We start from the raw sequence: 24,759 nt of genomic DNA, 5'->3' as shown, positions 1-24,759 counted from the left end.
CCATCAGCGAATACCTTGGGGTCTCTTCTTTCCAAAATGGGGTCACTTGTGGGGTAGTTATACTGCCCTGGCATTCTAGGGGCCCAAATGTGTGGTAAGGAGTTTGAAATCAAATTCAGTAAAAAATGACCTATGAAATCCAAAAGGTGCTCTTTGGAATGTGGGCCCCTTTGCCCACCTAGGCTGCAAAAAAGTGTCACACATCTGGTATCCCCGTACTCAGGAGAAGTTGAGGAATGTGTTTTGGGGTGTCTTTTTACATATACCCATGCTGGGTGAGATAAATATCTTGGTCAAATGCCAACTTTGTATAAAAAAATGGGAAAAGTTGTCTTTTGCCAAGATATTTCTCTCACCCAGCATGGGTATATGTAAAATGACACCCCAAAACACATTCCCCACCTTCTCCTGAGTACGGAGATACCAGATGTGTGACACTTTTTTGCAGCCTAGGTGGGCAAAGGGGCCCATATTCCAAAGAGCACCTTTCGGATTTGACAGGTCATTTTTTTCAGAATTTGATTTCAAACTCCTTACCACACATTTGGGCCCCTAGAATGCCAGGGCAGTATAACTACCCCACAAGTGACCCCATTTTGGAAAGAAGACACCCCAAGGTATTCGCTGATGGGCATAGTGAGTTCATGGAAATTTTTATTTTTTGTCACAAGTTAGTGGAATATGAGACTTTGTATGAAAAAAAAAAAAAAAAAAAAAATCATCATTTTCCACTAACTTGTGACAAAAAATAAAAAATTCTAGGAACTTGCCATGCCCCTCACGGAATACCTTGGGGTGTCTTCTTTCCAAAATGGGGTCACTTGTGGGGTAGTTATACTGCCCTGGCATTCTAGGGGCCCAAATGTGTGGTAAGGAGTTTGAAATCAAATTCTGAAAAAAATGACCTGTCAAATCCGAAAGGTGCTCTTTGGAATATGGGCCCCTTTGCCCACCTAGGCTGCAAAAAAGTGTCACACATCTGGTATCTCCGTACTCAGGAGAAGGTGGGGAATGTGTTTTGGGGTGTCATTTTACATATACCCATGCTGGGTGAGAGAAATATCTTGGCAAAAGACAACTTTTCCCATTTTTTTATACAAAGTTGGCATTTGACCAAGATATTTATCTCACCCAGCATGGGTATATGTAAAAAGACACCCCAAAACACATTCCTCAACTTCTCCTGAGTACGGGGATACCAGATGTGTGACACTTTTTTGCAGCCTAGGTGGGCAAAGGGGCCCACATTCCAAAGAGCACCTTTTGGATTTCATAGGTCATTTTTTACTGAATTTGATTTCAAACTCCTTACCACACATTTGGGCCCCTAGAATGCCAGGGCAGTATAACTACCCCACAAGTGACCCCATTTTGGAAAGAAGAGACCCCAAGGTATTCGCTGATAGGCATAGTGAGTTCATGGAAATTTTTATTTTTTGTCACAAGTTAGTGGAATATGAGACTTTGTATGAAAAAAAAAAAAAAAAAATCATAATTTTCCACTAACTTGTGACAAAAAATAAAAAATTCTAGGAACTTGCCATGCCCCTCACGGAATACCTTGGGGTGTCTTCTTTCCAAAATGGGGTCACTTGTGGGGTAGTTATACTGCCCTGGCATTTTCCAGGGGCCCTAATGTCTGGTAAGTAGGTAAATGACCTGTGAAATCCGAAAGGTGCTCTTTGGAATGTGGGCCCCTTTGCCCACCTAGGCTGCAAAAAAGTGTCACACATCTGGTATCTCCGTACTCAGGAGAAGGTGGGGAATGTGTTTTGGGGTGTCTTTTTACATATACCCATGCTGGGTGAGAGAAATATCTTGGCAAAAGACAACTTTTCCCATTTTTTTTATACAAAGTTGGCATTTGACCAAGATATTTATCTCACCCAGCATGGGTATATGTAAAATGACACCCCAAAACATATTCCCCAACTTCTGCTGAATACGGAGATACCACATGTGTGACACTTTTTTGCAGCCTAGGTGGGCAAAGGTGCCCAAATTCCTTTTAGGAGGGCATTTTTAGACATTTGGATACCAGACTTCTTCTCACGCTTTGGGGCCCCTAAAATGCCAGGGCAGTATAAATACCCCACATGTGACCCCATTTTGGAAAGAAGACACCCCAAGGTATTCAATGAGGGGCATGGCGAGTTCATTGAAAAAAAAAAAATTTGGCACAAGTTAGCGGAAATTGATTTTTTTGATTTTGTTCTCACAAAGTCTCCCTTTCCGCTAACTTGGGACAAAAATTTCAATCTTTCATGGACTCAATATGCCCCTCAGCGAATACCTTGGGGTGTCTTCTTTCCAAAATGGTGTTATTTGTGGGGTGTTTGTACTGCCCTGGCATTTGAGGGTCTCCGCAATCATTACATGTATGCCCAGCATTAGGAGTTTCTGCTATTCTCCTTATATTGAGCATACGGGTAATGAGATTTTTTTTTTCCGTTCAGCCTCTGGGCTGAAAGAAAAAAATGAACGGCACAGATTTCTTCATTCGCATCGATCAATGTGGATGAAAAAATCTCTGCCAAAAAAAGAAAAAGGAGGGGAAAGGCGTCTGCCAGGACATAGGAGCTCCGCCCAACATCCATACCCACTTCAGCTCGTATGCCCTGGCAAACCAGATTTCTCCATTCACATCAATCGATGTGGATGAATAAATCATTGCCGGGATTTTTTTTTTTATATATACAAAGTGTTTGCCAAAGTATATGAACACCGCCACCTCCTCAGCTCATATGCCTCGGCAAACGTATCTTTTACTGCAGAGGAGAAATCTCGTCTTGCAGCGCCGCATACACCGACTTGCGTGTAATCTGACAGCAGCGCAATGCTTCTGTCCGAATGCACATCAGTGCTGCAGCTAGTCGATCGGTTGGTCCACCTGAAAGGTAAAAAAAACAAAACAAAAAAGAAAAAACCAGGCCGCAAAGCAATAACTTTATTAACTGTTGAACAGAACATAGAAACTTTTTTTAAACTTTTTTAACTGAACATTTAACTTTTTTACTTACCGGTATTTTTTTTTTTGTTTAGTTTTTTTTACCTTTTATAGAACAAACCTCTCCTTCCCCATGGGACAATGTGCAAAGCGCAAATCGCCCAAAGATGCGGCGAAGTACATTATGCACTTTATCCCAGGTGAAAGGAGAGGTTTGCAGCAGCTGTGAGTGAATGGGCTCTAATAGCCCTGTGTGCCTGTCCTGGTGAGATGTGATCCCTATGCTAGGTGTACCTGTGTGTGGTACTTCCGGAAACACTCTCCATAGCATAGGGCAGGGTGGTCAGCACAGTCAGGACAGAAATAGCGGGTGTCACGCCTTATTCCACTCCTGCTACAGACACGACATCTTTTTCGGGGTGACGGTTGGGTTGAGGTACCAGGAACGACACTGGGGAAATGTCGCTCGTGTAGACGGCTAACTACACTGGTGGATGGGGCCACGGAACCTCCTGGGTAAAGGAGGTTCTCGATGATCTCTTCCTGGAATTTGAGGAAGGATCCTGTTCTCCCAGCCTTACTGTAGAGAACAAAACTATTGTAGAGCGCCAATTGAATTAAATATACAGACACCTTCTTATACCAGCGTCTGGTTCTGCGGGAAACTAAATACGGAGACAACATCTGGTCATTGAAGTCCACCCCTCCCATGAGCGCATTATAGTCGTGGACACAGAGGGGCTTTTCAATGACACGGGTTGCTCGCTCAATTTGGATTGTCGTGTCTGCGTGAATGGAGGAGAGCATGTAAACGTCACGCTTGTCTCTCCATTTCACCGCGAGCAGTTCTTCGTTACACAAGGCAGCCCTCTGCCCCCTTGCAAGACGGGTGGTTACAAGCCGTTGGGGGAAGCCCACGCGACTAGTTCGCATGGTGCCACAGGCGCAAATCCGTTCTAGAAACAAATGCCTAAAGAGGGCCACACTTGTGTAGAAATTGTCCACATAAAGATGGTACCCCTTGCCGAATAAGGGTGACACCAAGTCCCAGACTGTCTTCCCACTGCTCCCCAGGTAGTCAGGGCAACCGACCGGCTCCAGGGTCTGATCTTTTCCCTCATAGATCCGAAATTTGTGGGTATAGCCTGTGGCCCTTTCACAGAGCTTATACAATTTGACCCCATACCGGGCACGCTTGCTTGGGATGTATTGTTTGAAGCCAAGGCGCCCGGTAAAATGTATTAGGGACTCGTCTACGCAGATGTTTTGCTCAGGGGTATACAAATCTGCAAATTTCAGGTTGAAATGGTCTATGAGGGGCCGAATTTTGTGGAGCCGGTCAAAAGCAGGGTGGCCTCTGGGACGGGAGGTGGTATTGTCGCTAAAATGCAGAAAACGTAGGATGGTCTCAAATCGTGTCCTGGACATAGCAGCAGAGAACATGGGCATGTGATGAATTGGGTGCGTTGACCAATATGACCGCAATTCATGCTTTTTTGTCAGGCCCATGTTGAGGAGAAGGCCCAAAAAAATTTTAAGCTCGGAAACTTGGACTGGTTTCCACCGGAAAGGCTGGGCATAATAGCTTCCCGGGTTAGCGGTTATAAATTGTGTGGCATACTGGTTGGTCTCTGCCACGACTAAGTCCAAGAGCTCCGCAGTCAAGAACAGCTCAAAAAATCCCAGGGCCGAACCGATTTGAGCCGTCTCAACCCGAACTCCAGACTGGGCGGTGAAAGGGGGAACTACTGGTGCGGCTGAAGTTGGTGACTGCCAATCAGGATTTGCCAGCACCTCAGGGACTCTAGGGGCTCTACGGGCCCGTCTTTGCGGTGGCTGCGACGGGGTAACTATTGCACGTGCCACCGTACCAGCTTCAACTGCCCTTCTGGTGCTCGCTACTTCACCAGGTTGTACGGCAGTGCTGGTACTAGGTCCAGGAAGGGCTGCGCTGCTGGTGTATGCCTCACCACGTGATCCGGCAGCGACAGCCCCACTCTGCTGCTCTTGAAGCGGATCCTGCGTAACCTGTGGTCTAGCGACATGGGGCCGGGTACGCCTGGTGCTGCCAGGGACCTCCACCTCCTCGTCCGAACTTTGGGTCAGAGAGCCACTGCTTTCCACAGGTTCATATTCTGACCCGCTAGATTCGTCAGATGAGGGTTCCCACTCCTCATCCGACTGGGTCAGAATCCTGTAGGCCTCTTCAGAAGAATACCCCCTGTTTGACATTTTGGACTACTAAATTTAGGGGTATTCCCTGAGACTACCCAAGAAAAAAAGCAAACCTGTCTTACAAAGGGGAGGCTAGCGAAGTACCGGAGGCTGCTGCGGTTGATAAAAAATATCAAAACTGATTTTTTTATCGCCGCAGTGCGTGTAAAATGAATGTGCAGTGATCAAAAAATAATAATTTTTTGTCACTGCGGTGGGGCGGGCGTGGGTGAACGCACGTGTGGGCGACCGATCAGGCCTGATCGGGCAAACACTGCGTTTTGGGTGGAGGGCGAGCTAAGGTGACACTAATACTATTATAGATCTGACCGTGATCAGTTTTGATCACTTACAGATACTATAAAAGTACAAATGCTGATTAGCGATACGCTAAACAGCGAATAAAAGTGACTGCGGTGCGGTGGGGTGGGCGCTAACTGACGCTAACTACCTAACCAAGGGGCCTAAACTATCCCTAAAACCTAACAGCCAATACCAGTGAAAAAAAAAAAGTGACAGTTTACACTGATCACTTTTTTTCCTTTCACTAGTGATTGACAGGGGCGATCAAAGGGGTGATCAAAGGGTTAATTGGGGTGCAGGTGGGTGATCTGGGGCTAAGGTGTAGTGTTTGGTGTACTCACAGTTCAGTCTGCTCCTGTGCTGGATCCAACCGACGAAAAGGACCAGCACAGGAGCAGACAAGCCATATAACAGATCATATTTACTAATATGATCTGTTATATGACTTTGGATTGGATTTTTTGAAAATCGCCAGCCTGCCAGCCAATGATCGTTGCTGGCAGGCTGGTGACGAACTTGTTCTTTGAATTTTGCCGGCCCGCGATGCGCATGCGCGGGCCGGCTTGGAGCGAAATCTCGCGTCTCGCGAGATGACGCGTATATGCGTGACTCTGCGCAGCGCTGCCACCTCCGGAACGCAATCCTGCGTTAGGCGGTCCGGAGGTGGTTAAAATGCAATGCACTATCCCTATAGTGCATTGCATTTTAATGTCAGTGCTATTCTGACATTGACCAGCAGGCTGCGCCTCGCTGGAAATTACTCAAGGCTGGTCTGGGGCCTACACGAGACCCCAGCCAGATGGAGTATTATCCTTATAATCTTTATCATTCATTATGGTTTAGCAATTTGTCAGTAAATTTTTTTTGATGTCTGTGATTTTTGCATAAGTTATCCATAAAAAAGATAAAATTCTGGCTGGCAACCCTGTGCCCAAGAAGTAGTCAAAATCCCAGCAGAGACCATATTCATGTATCTGATGTCACTGACGTACACGGCATTGCATTGCTACACAAGATCCACAGCACCAGCAGGGCTTACCTTAACCTACCACCTGAGATCTGGAGAAATCCCCTTTCCTAGGACACAACACCTTTAAGGCCCCTTTCACAAGGGCATCATATTTTTGGCCCGGATAAGAGGCGGTGCGTTGCGGGAAAATGCGCAATTTTTCCGCGCGAGTGCAAAACATTGTAATGCGTTTTGCACGCACGTGAGAAAAATCGGCATGTTTGGTACCCAAACCCGAACTTCTTCACAGAAGTTCGGGTTTGGGATCGGGGTTGTGTAGATTGTATTATTTTACCTTATAACATGGTTATAAGGGAAAATAATAGCATTCTGAATACAGAATGCATAGTACAATAGGGCTGGAGGGGTTAAAAAAAAAAAAATTATAATAATTTAACTCACCTTAGTCCACTTGCTCGCGCAGCCGGCATCTCTTCTCTTCTTTGCTGATTGCAGGAAAAGGACCTGTGGTGACGTCACTCCGGTCATCACATGGTCCATCACATGATCTTTTACCATGGTGATGGATCATGTGATGACCGGAGTGACGTCACCACAGGTCCTTTTCCTGCAATCAGCAAAGAAGGAGACAGAAGAGAAGCCGGGCTGCGCGAGCAAGTGGATTAAGGTGAGTTAAATTATTATTTTTTTAACCCCTCCAGCGATGTTTTACTATGCATTCTGTATTCAGAATGCTATTATTTTCCCTTATAACCATGTTATAAGGAAAAATAATAAAATGATCGGGTCTCCATCTCGATCGTCTCCTAGCAACCGCGCATGAAAATCGCACCGCATCCGCACTTGCTTGCGATTTTCACGCAGCCCCATTCACTTCTATGGGACCTGCGTTGCGTGGAAATCGCACAATATAGAGCATGCTGCGATTTACACGCAACGCAGAAGTGATGCGTGAAAATCACCGCTCATGTGCACAGCTCATAGAAATGAATGGGTCCGGAATACTCGCCCCTGTGAAAGGGGCCTAACTGTTGGCTACAAAACACACGCTGCAGCTGGAACAGGTTTAACACTGGGTAAACTTGGCATCAAAGCCTCATGCTGGGCACGGACCGCTTGCAGGTGTGGAATTATCGTTCCGGAAAAAAATAAAAGTGAATGGATTGATTTATGGGAAGATTTGTGTAAGTGACCTGAGTGCACACGGCTTGTCTTGTGACTAATCGACACTAACGGGTTCTCTATTTTTAACCCCTTCTCGCTCAGTGCCGTAATAGAAACTTGTTGCAAGCAGATAGGCAGCGCTCTGACACGTACTATTACAGCAGGATGGCTCAGAGGCTGTGCCAGCATCAGCTGTATTATATTATATATATTATATAGCTGGCCATCTGCTCTCACCCCCAGGATCGGTGATAACTCCTTATAGACTGTATGGCTGAATGTGTGACCTATGGATAGTGTGAGGATTTCCTACGACCCGCTGTAGTTCCAAGCACTGCTGGGATCTCCTCTCCTCCTCAGAGTACAAGCTTCTGAAAACGTAATGGTATGGCGAGTACCTATGCACAGACACTGAGAGCAAGGATTTAATATAATTAGATTATTCCACCCTAAAAGGGTTGTCTCACTTCAGTTTATCATGCATTTATCATGTAGACAAAGTTAGGCCTCATGCACACGACCGTAGTTATGGTCCGGCTCGGATGCGGACCCATTCACTTTAATGGGGGCCGCAAAAGATGCGGACAGCACTCCGTGTGCTGTCCGCATCCGTTGCTCCGTTCTGAGGCCCCGCAAAAAAAATAAAAAATATAGCATGTCCTATTATTGTCCATTTTGCGGACAAGAATAGGCATGTCTACAATGGGCCGCCCGTTCCATTCCGCACGGTTTGCGGACCGCAAAAAAAAACGGCACGGTCGTGTGCATGAGGCCTTAAAGGGATGCTCTGCCTTTTTCTTACTGATGATCTTTCCTTTGGTCACAGGCCAGTGACGTCACGACGAGGGATGAGCGAAACGACTTCGGATGAAACATCTGAAGTCAATTCGCATAATACTTTGAATACTGTACGAAGCAAGCGCTCCGTACAGTATTAGAATGTATTGGCTCCTATGAGCCGAAGTTATTACTTTGCATAATAACTTCAGAAATCAATTTCTACTGTAAAAAAGAAAAAACTCTGGTTTGATTCCAAGGTACCACTGTCTATGTGACAAATGCCATTTGATGAAGTGAGACAACGCCTTAAGGCTAGGGCAAAATGGTGACACTGGTTGTGGCCAGGATTGCAGCGTAGCGTTGATCCCATAGAAATGAATGGGATCACAGCGCAAGCCTCTTACTGCAATCTCATTCATTTGAATGGGATCATTGCTATACTATACTTCAATCCTGGCTGCGACCAGTGTCGCCATGTAGCCGGAGCCATAATGCTACTCGGAAGGCTAGTTGGATCCACTACCTGTTGATGGATATAGGTGTTACTGACTGATGTGTGTAATTGCAGGACAGTTACCTCCTTGATTTGGATTAGTGCAGTATTCACACACAATTCATTGACTTATCTCCATGAAAGACTAAAAGCGCGGAGATTCTGCACACCCATCGGCCATCAGTGGATCCAACACTGCGGCAGCAGAACTTTTTCATTCAACAGCCCGGACAACAATTGCTAGCGTCCCTATATCTCTGGTTGGACGTGTAAGGATGGATTAATCCCTGGGGTTCTCAGGCCCAATGTGACTTATTTGGATCAATAGGATATTCATCACTCACATCGATTGTTACGTTACAAATAGGTTTTGTTACAGTTTACTAAATCTTTACTACTTCATACTGACATAGCAATATATGAAGTCTGAATGCACTTTACCGTCAATTCTATTCATTTATAGAGGTCATTTTAATATTTTGTACAATAGGAATTCTTTTATGTGCAGCCCCCACTTGCAGAGCTGCCTAAGGGCCTCACTACACTCTACAATAGATGGCAATGATGTGATCCTGCCTATGATATGCCACCATGGCGGAGCAGCCTGGCAGGCAAATCCTCCTGTGACCACTTCAGTACATGTAGCATCATTGACTCAAATGGTTGTCACCCAGATAAAGTTAAAGGGAACATGTCACCAGCGACCTCTCAATCAAAATGTCTGCACAGACACATAGCTGTGGTTCACCTGATAAAAACACTGGTGCAAAGGTGACAACCTCATTGCACCAAAGGCCTAATCTGCATATTAAAGTGGCTCTGTCACCAGGATCAACCCTATTAAACCAGAAATACTGCCACTAATTCTTTTGTCTGTGTGCTAAACTTGTTGTATTCATATGCAAATGAGCACGTTGGAGCACCAGGGGGTGGGGCTGAATCCTTTGAGCACTGCTTTGTAACACCCCCTGTGCTCTGCACACTCCCCCCTTAACTTTGACTGACAGGGCTAGACATGCTGAGGGCAGAGATGTGTCCTAGCATCTACATATCATACGCTCCATGTACTATAGCTTCACCACACTGAGATCTGCTCAGAAAGCTAGTCTACATATTACCGCTTTATCCAGATAGAAATTTACCCAAGCGGAAATCATAACTTCAAGTCCCCAAAACAGGGATCGACAAAAAATAAATAAAAATAAAATACATAAAAATACTATCAAAACTGAGAAACATATGGAGGATTCTTCTATATAGTAGATCAGCTTTACCTCTCCTCACTGTCTGGCCCTCTGGCTGTAATGCCTCATTCACACAGTCAGTTTTCGGTCAGTGTTTTCCATCAGTGATTGTGAGCCAAAACCAGGATTAGAGCCTCCACAGACATAAGGTATAAGGGAAGGATCTGCTCCTGTTCTTTGTTTAGAGCCGAACCTGGTTTTGGCTCACAATCACTGATGGAAATCACTGACCGAACACTGACTGTGTGAACGAAGCCTAAGACAACTGGCTGCAGAAAGAGCCTCCCCACTATTGTCTGCAATAGGAGGCAAATAATGTGTAGCCTCTCCTTTGGATATACCCTACCCCTTAGGCTACTTTCACACTTGCGGCAGAGTGATCCGGCAAGCAGTTCCGTCGCCAAAACTGCCTGTCTGAGCCGTCAAAACTAGTGTTGAGCGAACTTGTGTTTTAAGTTCGGCGTCTAAAGTTCGGGTTATCGAAGTATCCCGTTATGGATTCTAAATTCCATTATGGTCCGTGGTAGCGGAATCCATAACGGGATACTTCGATAACCCGAACTTTAGACGCCGAACTTAAAACACAAGTTCGCTCAACACTAGTCAAGTCAGGATCCTGATCAGTCTTACAAATGCATTTAAATGCCGGATCCGTCTTTCCGGTGTCATCCGGAAAAAACGGATCCGGCATTTATTTTGTTCATGAATACCGGATCTGGCACTAATACATTCCTATGGAAAAAAATACATTCAGGCAAGTCTTCAGTTTTTTTGGCCGGAGATAAAACCGTAGCATGCTGCGGTTTTCTTTCTGTCCTGATCAGTCAAAAAGACTGAACTGAAGACATCCTGATGCATCCTGAACAGATTGCTCTCCATTCAGAATGCATGGGGATAAAACTGATCAGTTCTTTTCCGGTATTGAGCCCCTAGGACGGAACTCAAACCCAGAAAAGAAAAACGCAAGTGTTAAAGTATCCTTAGCCACCTGCTAGTCAAAAATGTAACATCAGAAGGAAATGGACACCCTAAAAACCAAAATGTACAGATGTCTTTATGGCACTTCTATCTAGTCAGTATTTCCAACAGGGAACTTGTACTTTACTTAAGCCTCATTCACACCTCAGTGTTCCACGGACGTGTGCTATATGTGTTCTCCACATATGTGTTCTCAGACATCAGTGTTTTAGCACGGTCCGTGTTTTCAGCACGGATGCACGCTCTATTTTGTCCGTGTTCACGGATCCATCACGTCCATTATAGTCTATGGCTCCGTAAAAACCACGGATGCCATCCGTGTTGTATCCGTGCTTCACAGGAAATTAGGAAGAGATGCTTTAAAATTATTTTTCAGCTGTTCAGTGTTAGTGAAACACGGACAGCAAAAAACAGACATGCGGACCCAACACGGATGCATCACTGACCACCTGCTCACGGATTTGAGCACGGACACGGATGTGGGAATCAGGCTTAACCAGGGCTTGAAGCCCCCGTATACCAGGGTTTTGAGATTTGCTGTACTCCCTAGTTGGTACTGAATCTAAAATAAATCTGAAAGTTACTTCAGCCACATACGGTAATTTGTCCTTGCTTCATTGCCAAAACTGAATCAGGAGCCGATACGACTAAAACCGCCATTGTCTCGTAGCTTCCAACGTTGCACTCTGCACTGAGCTGCACTGCCGCCGCGGTGGGTCGTGTTTGAAGGTCACCGTAGACAAGAGGTCTTACATTACACAAGCACAAAGATGCTACTTGTAAAGTACAGTTATTGATTTGTGCTCTAGCCTGTTACAGTTTTCTTTTCCATTTCCCACACTATGAAATGGATGTTCTGCAAATACATTTCCAATTTTCAGCCGAGGTTATTTCATTGTGCAGGATGTACACTGTGCTCCGAGGCTTCAGAGAACAGTTTGATGTCTGCGAGGGATCTCCGACAGCAAAATCTCCAACCAGCATCATAAGAAGAGATTGGAAAGAGGGGGAAATCTTTTAGAAGCCTCTGGTAGCCTCTCTGGCCAGTCTGACCCTACAGAAGGGGGTTTTATCCTCTGAAACGGGTTGTTAATCATTGCTGAAATAAAAAAATTTAAAAAAAAGATCCACTTCTTCTTCGTGTCCTCTTCTGGTTCCCAGCACCGAAGGGTCCTCTGTGTCTTACGGTCCCCATATACATTAGTTGTACTGTCAGCTGAACATAGCGATTTGGTCAGGACTGGCCAATGCAGTATTGTAAAAGGGGGACCAACGATTCTCCCCTGGAAAGAGAAGGGTTGGGAAAATTGAATTTTTTCACCCAATCCTTTGGCTCTCTCTTTCAATAAACCACCGCCAGAAGTGTCCTTCAGCGGTTTTCTCCTCTCTCCCCATTCAGAATACATACTTGTACACTCATGTAGAGCTAGTCAAGGGGGACGGAGCGGCAGTCCGGGGGCACACGTGAACTAGAGGCAGGACGGATCCGACAGCCTGTTCCGCCGCCGGACTCCCCTGCCGCTAGTGTCTAGACCTGCACCAGATTTATCACAGGGGCCCAGGCTGGATGATAGATGTATGTGTATGGGCCAAGTGAAGATGTATGGGCACCTTTAATAATAAAAAATTAACTATTTCCAGTTGTAAGAATAAGACAATGTTCTACTCCAAGACAAGAAGCAGGATCCATCATTTAATCTATGATGGACACAAGTTTTTAGGTCTGTGCTGGTTTTAATGCAAGCAATACAGATGGTGAAATCCATGGTAAGGCATGTCGAGGAGAGATTAAAAAAAATAAATAAAATTAAAATAGGTCATCCTGTATGTTTTTATTTTTTCTTATTGAGTGTAAGCATCTCGCCACTTTTTTGATGAGACATATAGCTTGTCACGCATGACCAGAGTGGGGTCTTTTGTTTGGAGGGATATCAGCAAATATAGAAATCAATGGGTGCCAGTTCTCTTCAAAGGAGGTACAGTAATGTAATATAGTCTCCTATTACAGCACATAAAGCTGCTGTCCACTGCTGATGAGACCCCCTGCCCCCATCTACGTCAACTTTATTCAGGGGACCCATGCAATCCAAAAGGGCCGTCAACCCCTTAACCAGCTGCTGCAGATTGACAGCGAGGACCCTAAACCTCAGCATCTAATGATACAGACGGCTCGCATGTAGGCAGAGCTTGCTGTAATCGGCTAAGTAGAAACAGATCTTACGGCGGCGGAGGTACGACTTCCATGTCCTGTCAGCTAACAATAATAATCCTATTTCCATCCTCATGCAAAACGGAAATCTGATAAGTACCACAAACGATGTAAAACAAGACAAGCTACAAAAAAAATATTGCAATCAACAATAATCAGTGAAATAGTCTGCTATGGAGAGCTTTCTGGGCAAAAAAAAAGAAAAAATAATAGAAAAGAAAAAAGGCAATAAATGCAGCAACCCCCATCAGGAATGCTGTCAATGTAGGAATGTCACATGCATTCCAACCCCCAGCATCCCTACAAGCGCAGGGCTTGCGATGCCTACATGAGCCAGGGTACAATGTATGCAAACCACACTGGGCAAGTTTACTTGCTGGAAGCGTTATTGAGTAAGTCTACGTCTACACGACGACATTTGTGTCAGTCTATGGCGTCGCACTGCAACATGCGACATGCTGCGACTGCGACGCAACAGTCGCAGAAAAATCCATCTCGAATGGATTTTCTGCGACTGTTGCGTCGCAGTATGTTGCAGTGCGACACCATAGACTGCCATTATAAAAATGGTTGCAACAGCTGAAGGGCCGCAGTTTGAGGATGCCTGCAAGAATACAACCGACTGGATCCGTCATGAACGGATCCGGTTGTATTATGTCTTCTATAGCCATGACGGATCCGTCATGAACACCATTGAAAGTCAATGGGGGACGGATCAGTTTTCGATTGTGTCAGAGAAAAACGGATCCGTCCCCATGGACTTACATTGTGTGTAAGGACGGATCAGTCTTGCTCCGCACCACATCGCGGACAGAAAAAACGCTGCTTGCATGGGACGCAATCAAACGGAATGCATTCTGGTGCGCTCCGGTTTCGTTCAGTTCAGTTTTGTCCTCATTGACAATGAATGGGGACAAAACTGAAGCGTTTTCCCCGCTATTCAGATCCTATGACGGATCGCAATTGCGGAATTGAAAACGCTAGTGTGAAAGTAGCCTAAAGCTTTACATGTCTGGAGTAGTGAGAAGTATTATAGAGGAGCAGTACAGTAACAGAATAGTAGTACGGAACAATAGCCAGACACTAAGGCCTCATGCACGCGGCACATTTTTGGCAGATCAGATGCGGATACATTCATCGCGGACAGCAGACCCGTGCTGTCCACATCCAGAAGCCCATTCTGTGGCCCTGCAAAAAAGGCAGCCGATATCAGTGTTTTGTTTTGCGGACCACAAAGACGGCTACGACGAAGCTGAGCGGAGCAGAACTCTACAGCAGCCATTATAGCCAGGCTGAACGGGCGGTTTCGCAACGACTTGTTCTTCAAGGGTTGGTCTGTGACCGTTCACATTTTGGATGACAATGGCGTGAGTTAATAAATCGACAACTTATCAATGGTCATCGCTTCTAGTCATGGCAATGTAATAGTCTGTAAGGCTACGTGTATCCGGCAACGCAGAGGTCATTTGGCACGAACGACTTTTGAGCTACAGCACCGGACAACCGCCGATATTGCCATTGTTTGGCATCTGTCACGCCTGTTCGGCCAGCGAAAAGTGGCCAATGGCCAACAAGAAATGGTCTTAATCACTCTTTTTCTGCTGCATGATCGGCTTAAAGGGATTCTGAACGTTGCATGTGCAGCATGTTATGGAGCAGGAGGAGCTGAGCAGATGGACATATCGTTTTTTGAAAAATGATTCATTGTAATTTGTAATTCATCGATTTAAAGGTTTAGGAGTCCACTGGGCAGTCCTAATCTGTTTGCCGGTCGTGTAGGGAAAACTGTCAATCACGAAGTAGGACCACCCACTGGACTCCTAAATGCATAATAACCAGAGATCCAAATGAATAAAATACAGGGTGGCCTACGAAAAAAGTAGCCCGCCTCCAATAAGTCCTTCTGCCCACTTTGATGCCAGTTTTCATGCCCAGAACCTGTTCGGGCCAGGCTGAACTCCACTGTATCTGATGCTGGACATCACCCTCTGTATGTTGGCAGTGCGAAATCAGTGGTCCGATTTCATTTAACCCCTTAAAAACACCAGTTACTTATTCAGATCAGTGAAAAGTGTCCGTCTGCCCACTTTGATGCCAGTCTTCAGGCCCAGTTAAAGGAGTTATCCCATCTTAGACAATGGGGGCATATCGCTAGAATATGTCCCCATTGTCTGATAGGTGCGGGTCCCACCTCTGGGACCTGCACCTACAAGGAGAACGGGAGCGGTGCGCTCCCATTCACTTCAATGGGAGAGGCGGGAAGCTGCGCCTGGTGGTGAGCTGGGAAATGGGAAAGCCGGGGTCCTTCAGCCACAACTTTCCCCGGTTCCTTTCTCCTTGTAGGTGCGGGTCCTAGAGGTGTGACCCGCACCTATCAGACAATGGGGGCATATCCTAGCGATATGCCCCCATTGTCTAAGATGGGATAGCCCCTTTAAGAATTAACTGTTAAAGTGCTGCAAGCGGTATCGTCCAAGATAATCCGACGTGATGTAAACGGGGAGCACTTTCGGCATCTTTTGTGACTTGTGGGTAATTAAAGAAAAACAATCCACTTGCTCGTTCATCTTGCCATACTATTGCTGGAGGCGGGCGAGTTATCCTGAAATGTTTCCCACAAAACTGTACAGTATATCCGTCTGCTCAGCTCCTCCTGCTCTCTAACGTGCTGCCCAGAGATAGGACTGTATGTAAAACATGGCGGAGAGGACGGTCCTACCTCCACATCTTCAGTTCTCAGAGCCTCCAGAAACACTTCCATACATTAGCAGCTCCTCTTCGTTCTAATGGCCTCACAGGCTGGATTCTTGTTGGCAGAGCAAAGGTCCGCTCATGATGAATGATAGCAGATTTACTCACACAAGGGCGAACGCTTTTTTACAACTTTTGCACAGTTGCATATTAACCGCCATGTGTTTGTGCTAAATGATAAGTCCCATAAAGTAAATGAACAGCCAACTGCAGGGAAAAAAAAACTCCTAAAATGAACCGTGGCTGGTGGAGACCCAATGTTCCCAAAATCTGCTGGACCATACATGACACAGACCTCGGTGCCCCATACACTCAGCACGGTAATGGGCAGCATAGTGGAAGGACTCTATGGCTTAATGAGGATCATCTCCACATTGTAACACCATGTTTTAGGCTTCACATTCTGGGCTGATAAAATTTTAATTTCAATCTTTAGAAAAAGGTTGAGCTACAAAACTCCTGCATGGAGACAAATGATACTTCTTGCAGCTGCCACTAGGGGGCGCTTATACATTTACTGCATGTTGTGATATTATTGAAGTCAATGGGGGTCATTTATCAAACTAGTGTGAAGTAGAAATGGCTTAATTTCCCACAGCAACCAATCAGATTGATCCTTTTATTTTCCAAAGAAGCTGTGAAAATGAAAGGTGGAATCTGATTGGTTGCTATGGGCAACTAAACCAGTTCTACTTTACACCAGTTTGATAAATCTCCCCCAATGTATACCCATATGCCGTTAGCTCCATCTAGTGGTGGTACCAGGCAGACAGAATCATCTAAATTTGTTTTCTCATGAACATGTGTCCCCTATTAGACGATAATAGTTAATAAACGTGTGATCACTGGTACCCCCAACGATCATGAGAACAGGGGTCTGCAAGTCCATTGTGTAAATGGAGCAGTGATAACTCATGGAGAACACCCCTCCAATCATACACAGGACTCAAGGACCCCCATTCTTATAATTAGTGATGTTTCCAGCAGACAAATCCCTAATGATCATATGTTTCACCTTCTCTATCCATCTCTCATATCTATCTATCTATCTCCCTCATATCTACCCATTTATTATCTATCTACCTCATATCTATATATCTATCTCTCATATCTATCAAATATTCACCTGGGAAAATGACAGGCGACGGAACACAAGTCACGACCCCTTTATTGGCCATTTTGGTACAATTTTAGAGAATCTACCTCCCTCCTAACGTGCATTTACCCTTCAAGAATGGGTTAACGATAAGTCATTAGGCTTTCTACCTTCCTCCAGATCAGTGTCCCTTTCACTTGGCTGCACTTGATGCCCACCTCTTTCCGTTACCCCCTATAGGCTTGGCATGGTTTGCTATGGGCATGCACTGGCACCTCTCCACTCAATCCATGCAGGAGGTCAAGGTGTACCCGCTCTCCCGATGAGCGGAGGTCCCAGAAGAGATGCCCCTTGGCTATGCTATAAATGCATTTGGTGAGGAACCCTCTTTACTTAACAGGGTTGGTTAAAAGTTAGTTAAAAGTCCTAATCTGCCTTAGAAGTTCCCCGCCTGCTGTAGGGATTGGCAGACCTCACACCCCATTCCCCGCCTGCTGTAGGGATGGCAGACCTCACACCCCATTCCCCGCCTGCTGTAGGGATGGCAGACCTCACACCCCATTCCCCGCCTGCTGTAGGGATTGGCAGACCTCACACCCCATTCCCCGCCTGCTGTAGGGATGGCAGACCTCACACCCCATTCCCCGCCTGCTGTAGGGATGGCAGACCTCACACCCCATTCCCCGCCTGCTGTAGGGATGGCAGACCTCACACCCAATTCCCCGCCTGCTGTAGGGATGGCAGACCTCACGCCCCATTCCCCGCCTGCTGTAGGGATGGCAGACCTCACACCCCATTCCCCGCCTGCTGTAGGGATGGCAGACCTCACACCCCATTCCCCGCCTGCTGTAGGGATGGCAGACCTCACACCCCATTCCCCGCCTGCTGTAGGGATGGCAGACCTCACACCCCATTCCCCGCCTGCTGTAGGGATGGCAGACCTCACACCCCATTCCCCGCCTGCTGTAGGGATGGCAGACCTCACACCCCATTCCCCTCCTGCTGTAGGGATGGCAGACCTCACGCCCCATTCCCCGCCTGCTGTAGGGATGGCAGACCTCACACCCCATTCCCCGCCTGCTGTAGGGATGGCAGACCTCACGCCCCATTCCCCTCCTGCTGTAGGGATGGCAGACCTCACGCCCCATTCCCCGCCTGCTGTAGGGATGGCAGACCTCACGCCCCATTCCCCGCCTGCTGTAGGGATGGCAGACCTCACGCCCCATTCCCCGCCTGCTGTAGGGATGGCAGACCTCACACCCCATTCCCCGCCTGCTGTAGGGATGGCAGACCTCACGCCCCATTCCCCGCCTGCTGTAGGGATGGCAGACCTCACGCCCCATTCCCCGCCTGCTGTAGGGATGGCAGACCTCACACCCCATTCCCCCCCCCCCCCCGCCTGCTGTAGGGATGGCAGACCTCACACCCCATTCCCCTCCTGCTGTAGGGATGGCAGACCTCACACCCCATTCCCCTCCTGCTGTAGGGATGGCAGACCTCACACCCCATTCCCCTCCTGCTGTAGGGATGGCAGACCTCACACCCCATTCCCCTCCTGCTGTAGGGATGGCAGACCTCACACCCCATTCCCCCCCCGCCTGCTGTAGGGATGGCAGACCTCACACCCCATTCCCCGCCTGCGGTAGGGATGGCAGACCTCACACCCCATTCCCCTCCTGCTGTAGGGATGGCAGACCTCACACCCCATTCCCCGCCTGCTGTAGGGATGGCAGACCTCACACCCCATTCCCCGCCTGCTGTAGGGATGGCAGACCTCACACCCCATTCCCCGCCTGCTGTAGGGATGGCAGACCTCACACCCCATTCCCCGCCTGCTGTAGGGATGGCAGACCTCACACCCCATTCCCCTCCTGCTGTAGGGATGGCAGACCTCACGCCCCATTCCCCGCCTGCTGTAGGGATGGCAGACCTCACACCCCATTCCCCGCCTGCTGTAGGGATGGCAGACCTCACGCCCCATTCCCCTCCTGCTGTAGGGATGGCAGACCTCACGCCCCATTCCCCGCCTGCTGTAGGGATGGCAGACCTCACGCCCCATTCCCCGCCTGCTGTAGGGATGGCAGACCTCACGCCCCATTCCCCGCCTGCTGTAGGGATGGCAGACCTCACACCCCATTCCCCGCCTGCTGTAGGGATGGCAGACCTCACGCCCCATTCCCCGCCTGCTGTAGGGATGGCAGACCTCACGCCCCATTCCCCGCCTGCTGTAGGGATGGCAGACCTCACACCCCATTCCCCCCCCCCCCCCCGCCTGCTGTAGGGATGGCAGACCTCACACCCCATTCCCCTCCTGCTGTAGGGATGGCAGACCTCACACCCCATTCCCCTCCTGCTGTAGGGATGGCAGACCTCACACCCCATTCCCCTCCTGCTGTAGGGATGGCAGACCTCACACCCCATTCCCCTCCTGCTGTAGGGATGGCAGACCTCACACCCCATTCCCCCCCCGCCTGCTGTAGGGATGGCAGACCTCACACCCCATTCCCCGCCTGCGGTAGGGATGGCAGACCTCACACCCCATTCCCCTCCTGCTGTAGGGATGGCAGACCTCACACCCCATTCCCCTCCTGCTGTAGGGATGGCAGACCTCACACCCCATTCCCCTCCTGCTGTAGGGATGGCAGACCTCACACCCCATGCCTCTGTCAGCGGTGGGATTAGTCCACTGATCCGTCAGTCCTGGAAAGTGACCAGCCATAATAAAAGCCATACAGCCAATAAATGTATCGTTCACACAGTAAGGACGCAGCAGCTGTCAACCACTGGGGCTGCGGCTGTCAGATTTACTGTATTAATACAGCAGGACATAAGAAAAGGCGTAAGAAACTAGAAGTGCTGGATAATAAACGATATAACGTACTGGCTGAGAGCTCCATAAGCAAAATGATCATCGGCAGCCGTCGGTATGTGGCGTGTGCATCCAGGTCACTGACTCATCCGTCACACACAGAACTATTACACAATTATACATTTCCAAACAGAAAAACGTGCAATAAAGAGCCAATAATAAAACTTCAATGGATTTATAGAATTCATGTCCAGTCATTATAAGAGATGATGGCAGCGCTCAGCAACCTCCCGCACTCCACGCCAATCACTTCTGTGGGAGTTAGAAGAACAGACCAGCATGTCTGCATGCTGGGAGTTGTAGTTCTACAGCAGCTGGAATGCAGGAGACCCCAGGTCTATGGTATATCAATGTGTCTGTATATGTAAGATAGATAGATAGATAGATAACACATAGATAATAGATAGATAGATAGATAGATAGATAGATAGATAGATAGATAGATAGACAGATATGAGATAGATAGATAGATAGATAGATTGCCTGAATTAAGTGGAGTCCCATGTAAAAAGCTCTACAAAGATGTTCTGCAGCAGCCACATAGCTAGCCCTGGCTGTAGGTGTACTGTATGTCTCCAGTGAGCCGGAAAGTTACTCCGAGAACTTACCTGGTGTGCTGGGAGCCGTCTACACCGGGGCTGTGCTCATGGCTGGCACCTCTCCTGGCACCTCATGCAGGTGCCCTTGTCACGAGCAGACGTGCGCCCTCTTCTAGGTCCGGGCTGTGTGACGTGCGCAGGTCTCCCCGCCCATCCTGTCAGCCCCGCACCTCAGGAGGCCGCCCCGCCCCCTCCTGCCGGGAGTGCCGCTGATACAATGCGCCCAGGTGACAGTGGCCGGTGACTGAGGGAGTGCAGTCTTCAGCTCATGTGCTGCCTGCTTGCTGACTGACTGCTGCCTTCCTGCTTGCTGACTGACTGCTGCCTTCCTGCTTGCTGACTTCTGCCCGCTGCCCGCTGCCTGCTGCCTGCCCCGCACTCAGCACTAGTGTTGTACCTCTGCGGGGTGCTCCCGGCTGTAGCCTCCTCTACTACCGTAGTGTGCGGGGTATACGCGCACCGCAGCAGCGGGAGCACAAAGGCAGGACTACACCTGCGTGCGGGGGAGCGGATGATGAGCGTTCACACCCTGCGTCTTGTGATACTACAAGTTATCAGTCATGTAGAAAGGCTATGTATATATAGAATGACAGGGGTAGTTATAGAGGTACAAAGCTCCGAGTGCGCTGACAAAGACCGAGAACTGTGCAAAAGGGCTGTGATACATACCATGTCTGCCTGTCTATCTACCCAGTGGTATGCCTATGGTGTTTGGCATCCAAGGTGGGTCCTTTCTCTGGCACCACCACCAGTGTTCCCTCTAAGCCTTGGCAGCTGCTCAGCGGTGGGCACAGCGCCATCAAAGGTGGGCGATAGGAAAACCTAAGATAATTGTCACATCTAAGAGCATACAGTGTAAGTAAGGGCTCTTTCACACTTGCGTTGTTGTGTTCCGGCATAGAGTTCCGTCGTCGGGGCTCTATGCCGGAAGAATCCTGATCAGGATTATCCTAATGCATTCTGAATGGAGAGAAATCCGTTCAGGATGCATCAGGATGTCTTCAGTTCCGGACCGGAACGTTTTTTGGCCGGAGAAAATACCGCAGCATGCTGCGCTTTTTGCTCCGGCCAAAAATCCGGAACACTTGCCGCAAGGCCGGATCCGGAATTAATGCCCATTGGAAGGCATTGATCCGGATCCGGCCTTAGGCTAAACGTCGTTTCGGCGCATTGCCGGAGCCGACATTTAGCTTTTTCAGAGTGGTTACCATGGCTGCCGGGACGCTAAAGTCCTGACAGCCATGGTAAGTGTAGTGGGGAGCGGGGGAGCAGTGTACTTACCGTCCGTGCGGCTCCCCGGGCGCTCCAGAGTGACGTCAGGGCGCCCCAAGCGCATGGATCACGTGATCCATGTGATCACGTCATCCATGCGCATGGGGCGCTCTGACGTCATTCTGGAGCGCCCCGGGAGCCGCACGGACTGTAAGTATACCTCTCCCCCGCTCCCCGCTCCTACTATGGCAACCAGGACTTTAATAGCGTCCTGGGTGCCATAGTAACACTGAACGCATTTGGAAGACTGTTCCGTCTTCAAATGCTTTCAGTACACTTGCGTTTTTCCGGATCCGGCAGGCACCTTCGGCAAGTGGAGTACACGCCGGATCCGGACAACGCAAGTGTGAAAGAGGCCTAAGGCTACTGTCACACTGGCGTTTCTGGGTCTAACTGTGAGATCTGTTTCAGGGATCTCACAAGCGGCCCCAAACGGATCCGTTCAGCCCCAATGCATTCTAAATGGATAAGGATCCGCTCAGAAGGCATCAGTTTGGCTCCGTTCAGCCTCCATTCCGCTCTGGATGCGGACACCTGAACGCTGCTTGCAGTATTTTGGTGTCCGCCTGACGATGCGGAGCCAAACGGATCCGTCCTGACTTACAATGTAAGTCAAAGGGGACGGATCCGTTTTCACTGACACAATATGGTGCAATTGTAAACGATTCCGTCCCCCATTGACTTTCAATGTAAGTCAGGACGGATCCGTCTGACTTACACTTAGACTTTTTTTTGATAGAGTAAGGGTCCATTCACACGTCCGTTTTTTCTTTCCTGATCTGTTCCGTTTTTTCTGGAACAGATCTGGACCAGATCTGGACCCATTCATTTTCAATGGGTCCTGGAAAAAAACGGACAGCACAATGTGTGCTGTCCGTTTCCGTTGTTCCATTCCGCATGTCCGTTTAAATATAAAACATGTCCTATTCTTTTCCTGAAAAATCGGATCCTGGTACAATACAAAGTCAATGGATCCGCAAAAAACGGAAGACATACGGATGTCATTCCGTATGTCATCCGTTTTATACGGAATCCGTTCCTGGAAATTACATTTTAATTTTTTTTTTTTTTTTTTTTCCCAAGAAATCCAAACAACTTTATTTGCTTATTGAAATTTATACATGTTTCCGTTTTTTGCGGATCCGCAAAAAACGGATGACATACGGAAACATTTTCAGGAACAACGGATCCGCAAAAAACGGACAGAAAATCGGATTATAGAAAAATACTGACGTGTGAATGTAGCCTAATGCAGACGGATCCGCACCTAAACGCAGGTGTGAAAGTAGCCTAACCCCTGCACCATCCCTATAATACAGTATAATCCCTGCACTATGCTGTGTAATATACATTATAATCCCTGCACCATGCTGTGAAATATACATGATAATCCCTGCACTATGCTGTGTAATATACATGATAATCCCTGCACCATGCTGTGAAATATACATGATAATCCCTGCACCATGCTGTGTAATATACATGATAATCCCTGCACCATGCTGTGTAATATACATGATAATCCCTGCACTATGCTGTGAAATATACATGATAATCCCTGCACTATGCTGTGTAATATACATTATAATCCCTGCACCATGCTGTGTAATATACATGATAATCCCTGCACTATGCTGTGTAATATACATGATAATCCCTGCACCATGCTGTGAAATATACATGATAATCCCTGCACTATGCTGTGTAATATACATGATAATCCCTGCACCATGCTGTGTAATATACATGATAATCCCTGCACTATGCTGTGTAATATACATGATAATCCCTGCACCATGCTGTGTAATATACATGATAATCCCTGCACCATGCTGTGTAATATACATGATAATCCCTGCACTATGCTGTGTAATATACATTATATTCCCTACACCATGCTGTATAATACAGTATAATCCCTGCACCATGATGTGTAATATACATGATAATCCCTGCACCATGCTGTGTAATATACATGATAATCCCTGCACCATGCTGTGTAATATACATGATAATCCCTGCACTATGCTGTGTAATATACATGATAATCCCTGCACCATGCTGTGTAATATACATGATAATCCCTGCACCATGCTGTGTAATATACATGATAATCCCTGCACTATGCTGTGTAATATACATGATAATCCCTGCACCCTGCTGTATAATACAGTATAATCTCTGCACCATGCTGTGTAATATACATGATAATCCCTGCACCATGCTGTGTAATATACATGATAATCCCTGCACTATGCTGTGTAATATACATTATATTCCCTACACCATGCTGTATAATACAGTATAATCCCTGCACCATGCTGTGTAATATACATGATAATCCCTGCACCATGCTGTGTAATATACATGATAATCCCTGCACCATGCTGTGTAATATACATGATAATCCCTGCACCCTGCTGTATAATACAGTATAATCTCTGCACCATGCTGTGTAATATACATGATAACCCCTGCACCATGCTGTGTAATATACATGATAATCCCTGCACCATGCTGTGTAATATACATTATATTCCCTACACCAGTGGTGGGCAAACTTTTTTGTCAACTGAGCCAAATATCGCCGAAACCACGATTGAATTTTTTTTTGAGAGCCACATTTTTAAAACCTAAAATATATAGGAAGGAAGCACATGCTGAAGTGAATGGGTCCAGGATCCGGGATATGAGTGCTACAGTGTGCTTCCGTGGTGCTTCTGGCTGTGCCTCCGCTGCAATTGTAATAGACATGTCTGATTTACATCTACATATCCACAAGTATTTTAGCTTCTGTACCTTTCATACTGCAGCCATGGACGCAGTCATACACGCACTCTCCACATACATGGACGCAGTCATACACGCAC

General features: G+C 47.3%; 1 protein-coding gene across 1 annotated transcript in view; it reads right to left on the bottom strand.

Annotated features, from left to right (window-relative positions):
- Positions 1–20,928, bottom strand: part of HS3ST1 (heparan sulfate-glucosamine 3-sulfotransferase 1) — a 33,866-nt gene extending 12,938 nt beyond the window's left edge. Inside the window, exon 1 of the mRNA XM_040419099.1 lies at positions 20,627–20,928. The gene's annotated coding sequence lies outside the window, so the exon portion shown is untranslated. The remainder of the gene's footprint in view (positions 1–20,626) is intronic.
- Between the last annotated feature and the right edge of the window lie 3,831 nt (positions 20,929–24,759).

This window comes from Bufo bufo, chromosome 2 (genome assembly GCF_905171765.1).
Source record: "Bufo bufo chromosome 2, aBufBuf1.1, whole genome shotgun sequence".
NCBI lineage: Eukaryota > Metazoa > Chordata > Amphibia > Anura > Bufonidae > Bufo > Bufo bufo.
The sequence above is the reverse complement of the archived record's forward strand: the minus strand, read 5'-3'. Positions and strand labels throughout refer to the sequence as shown.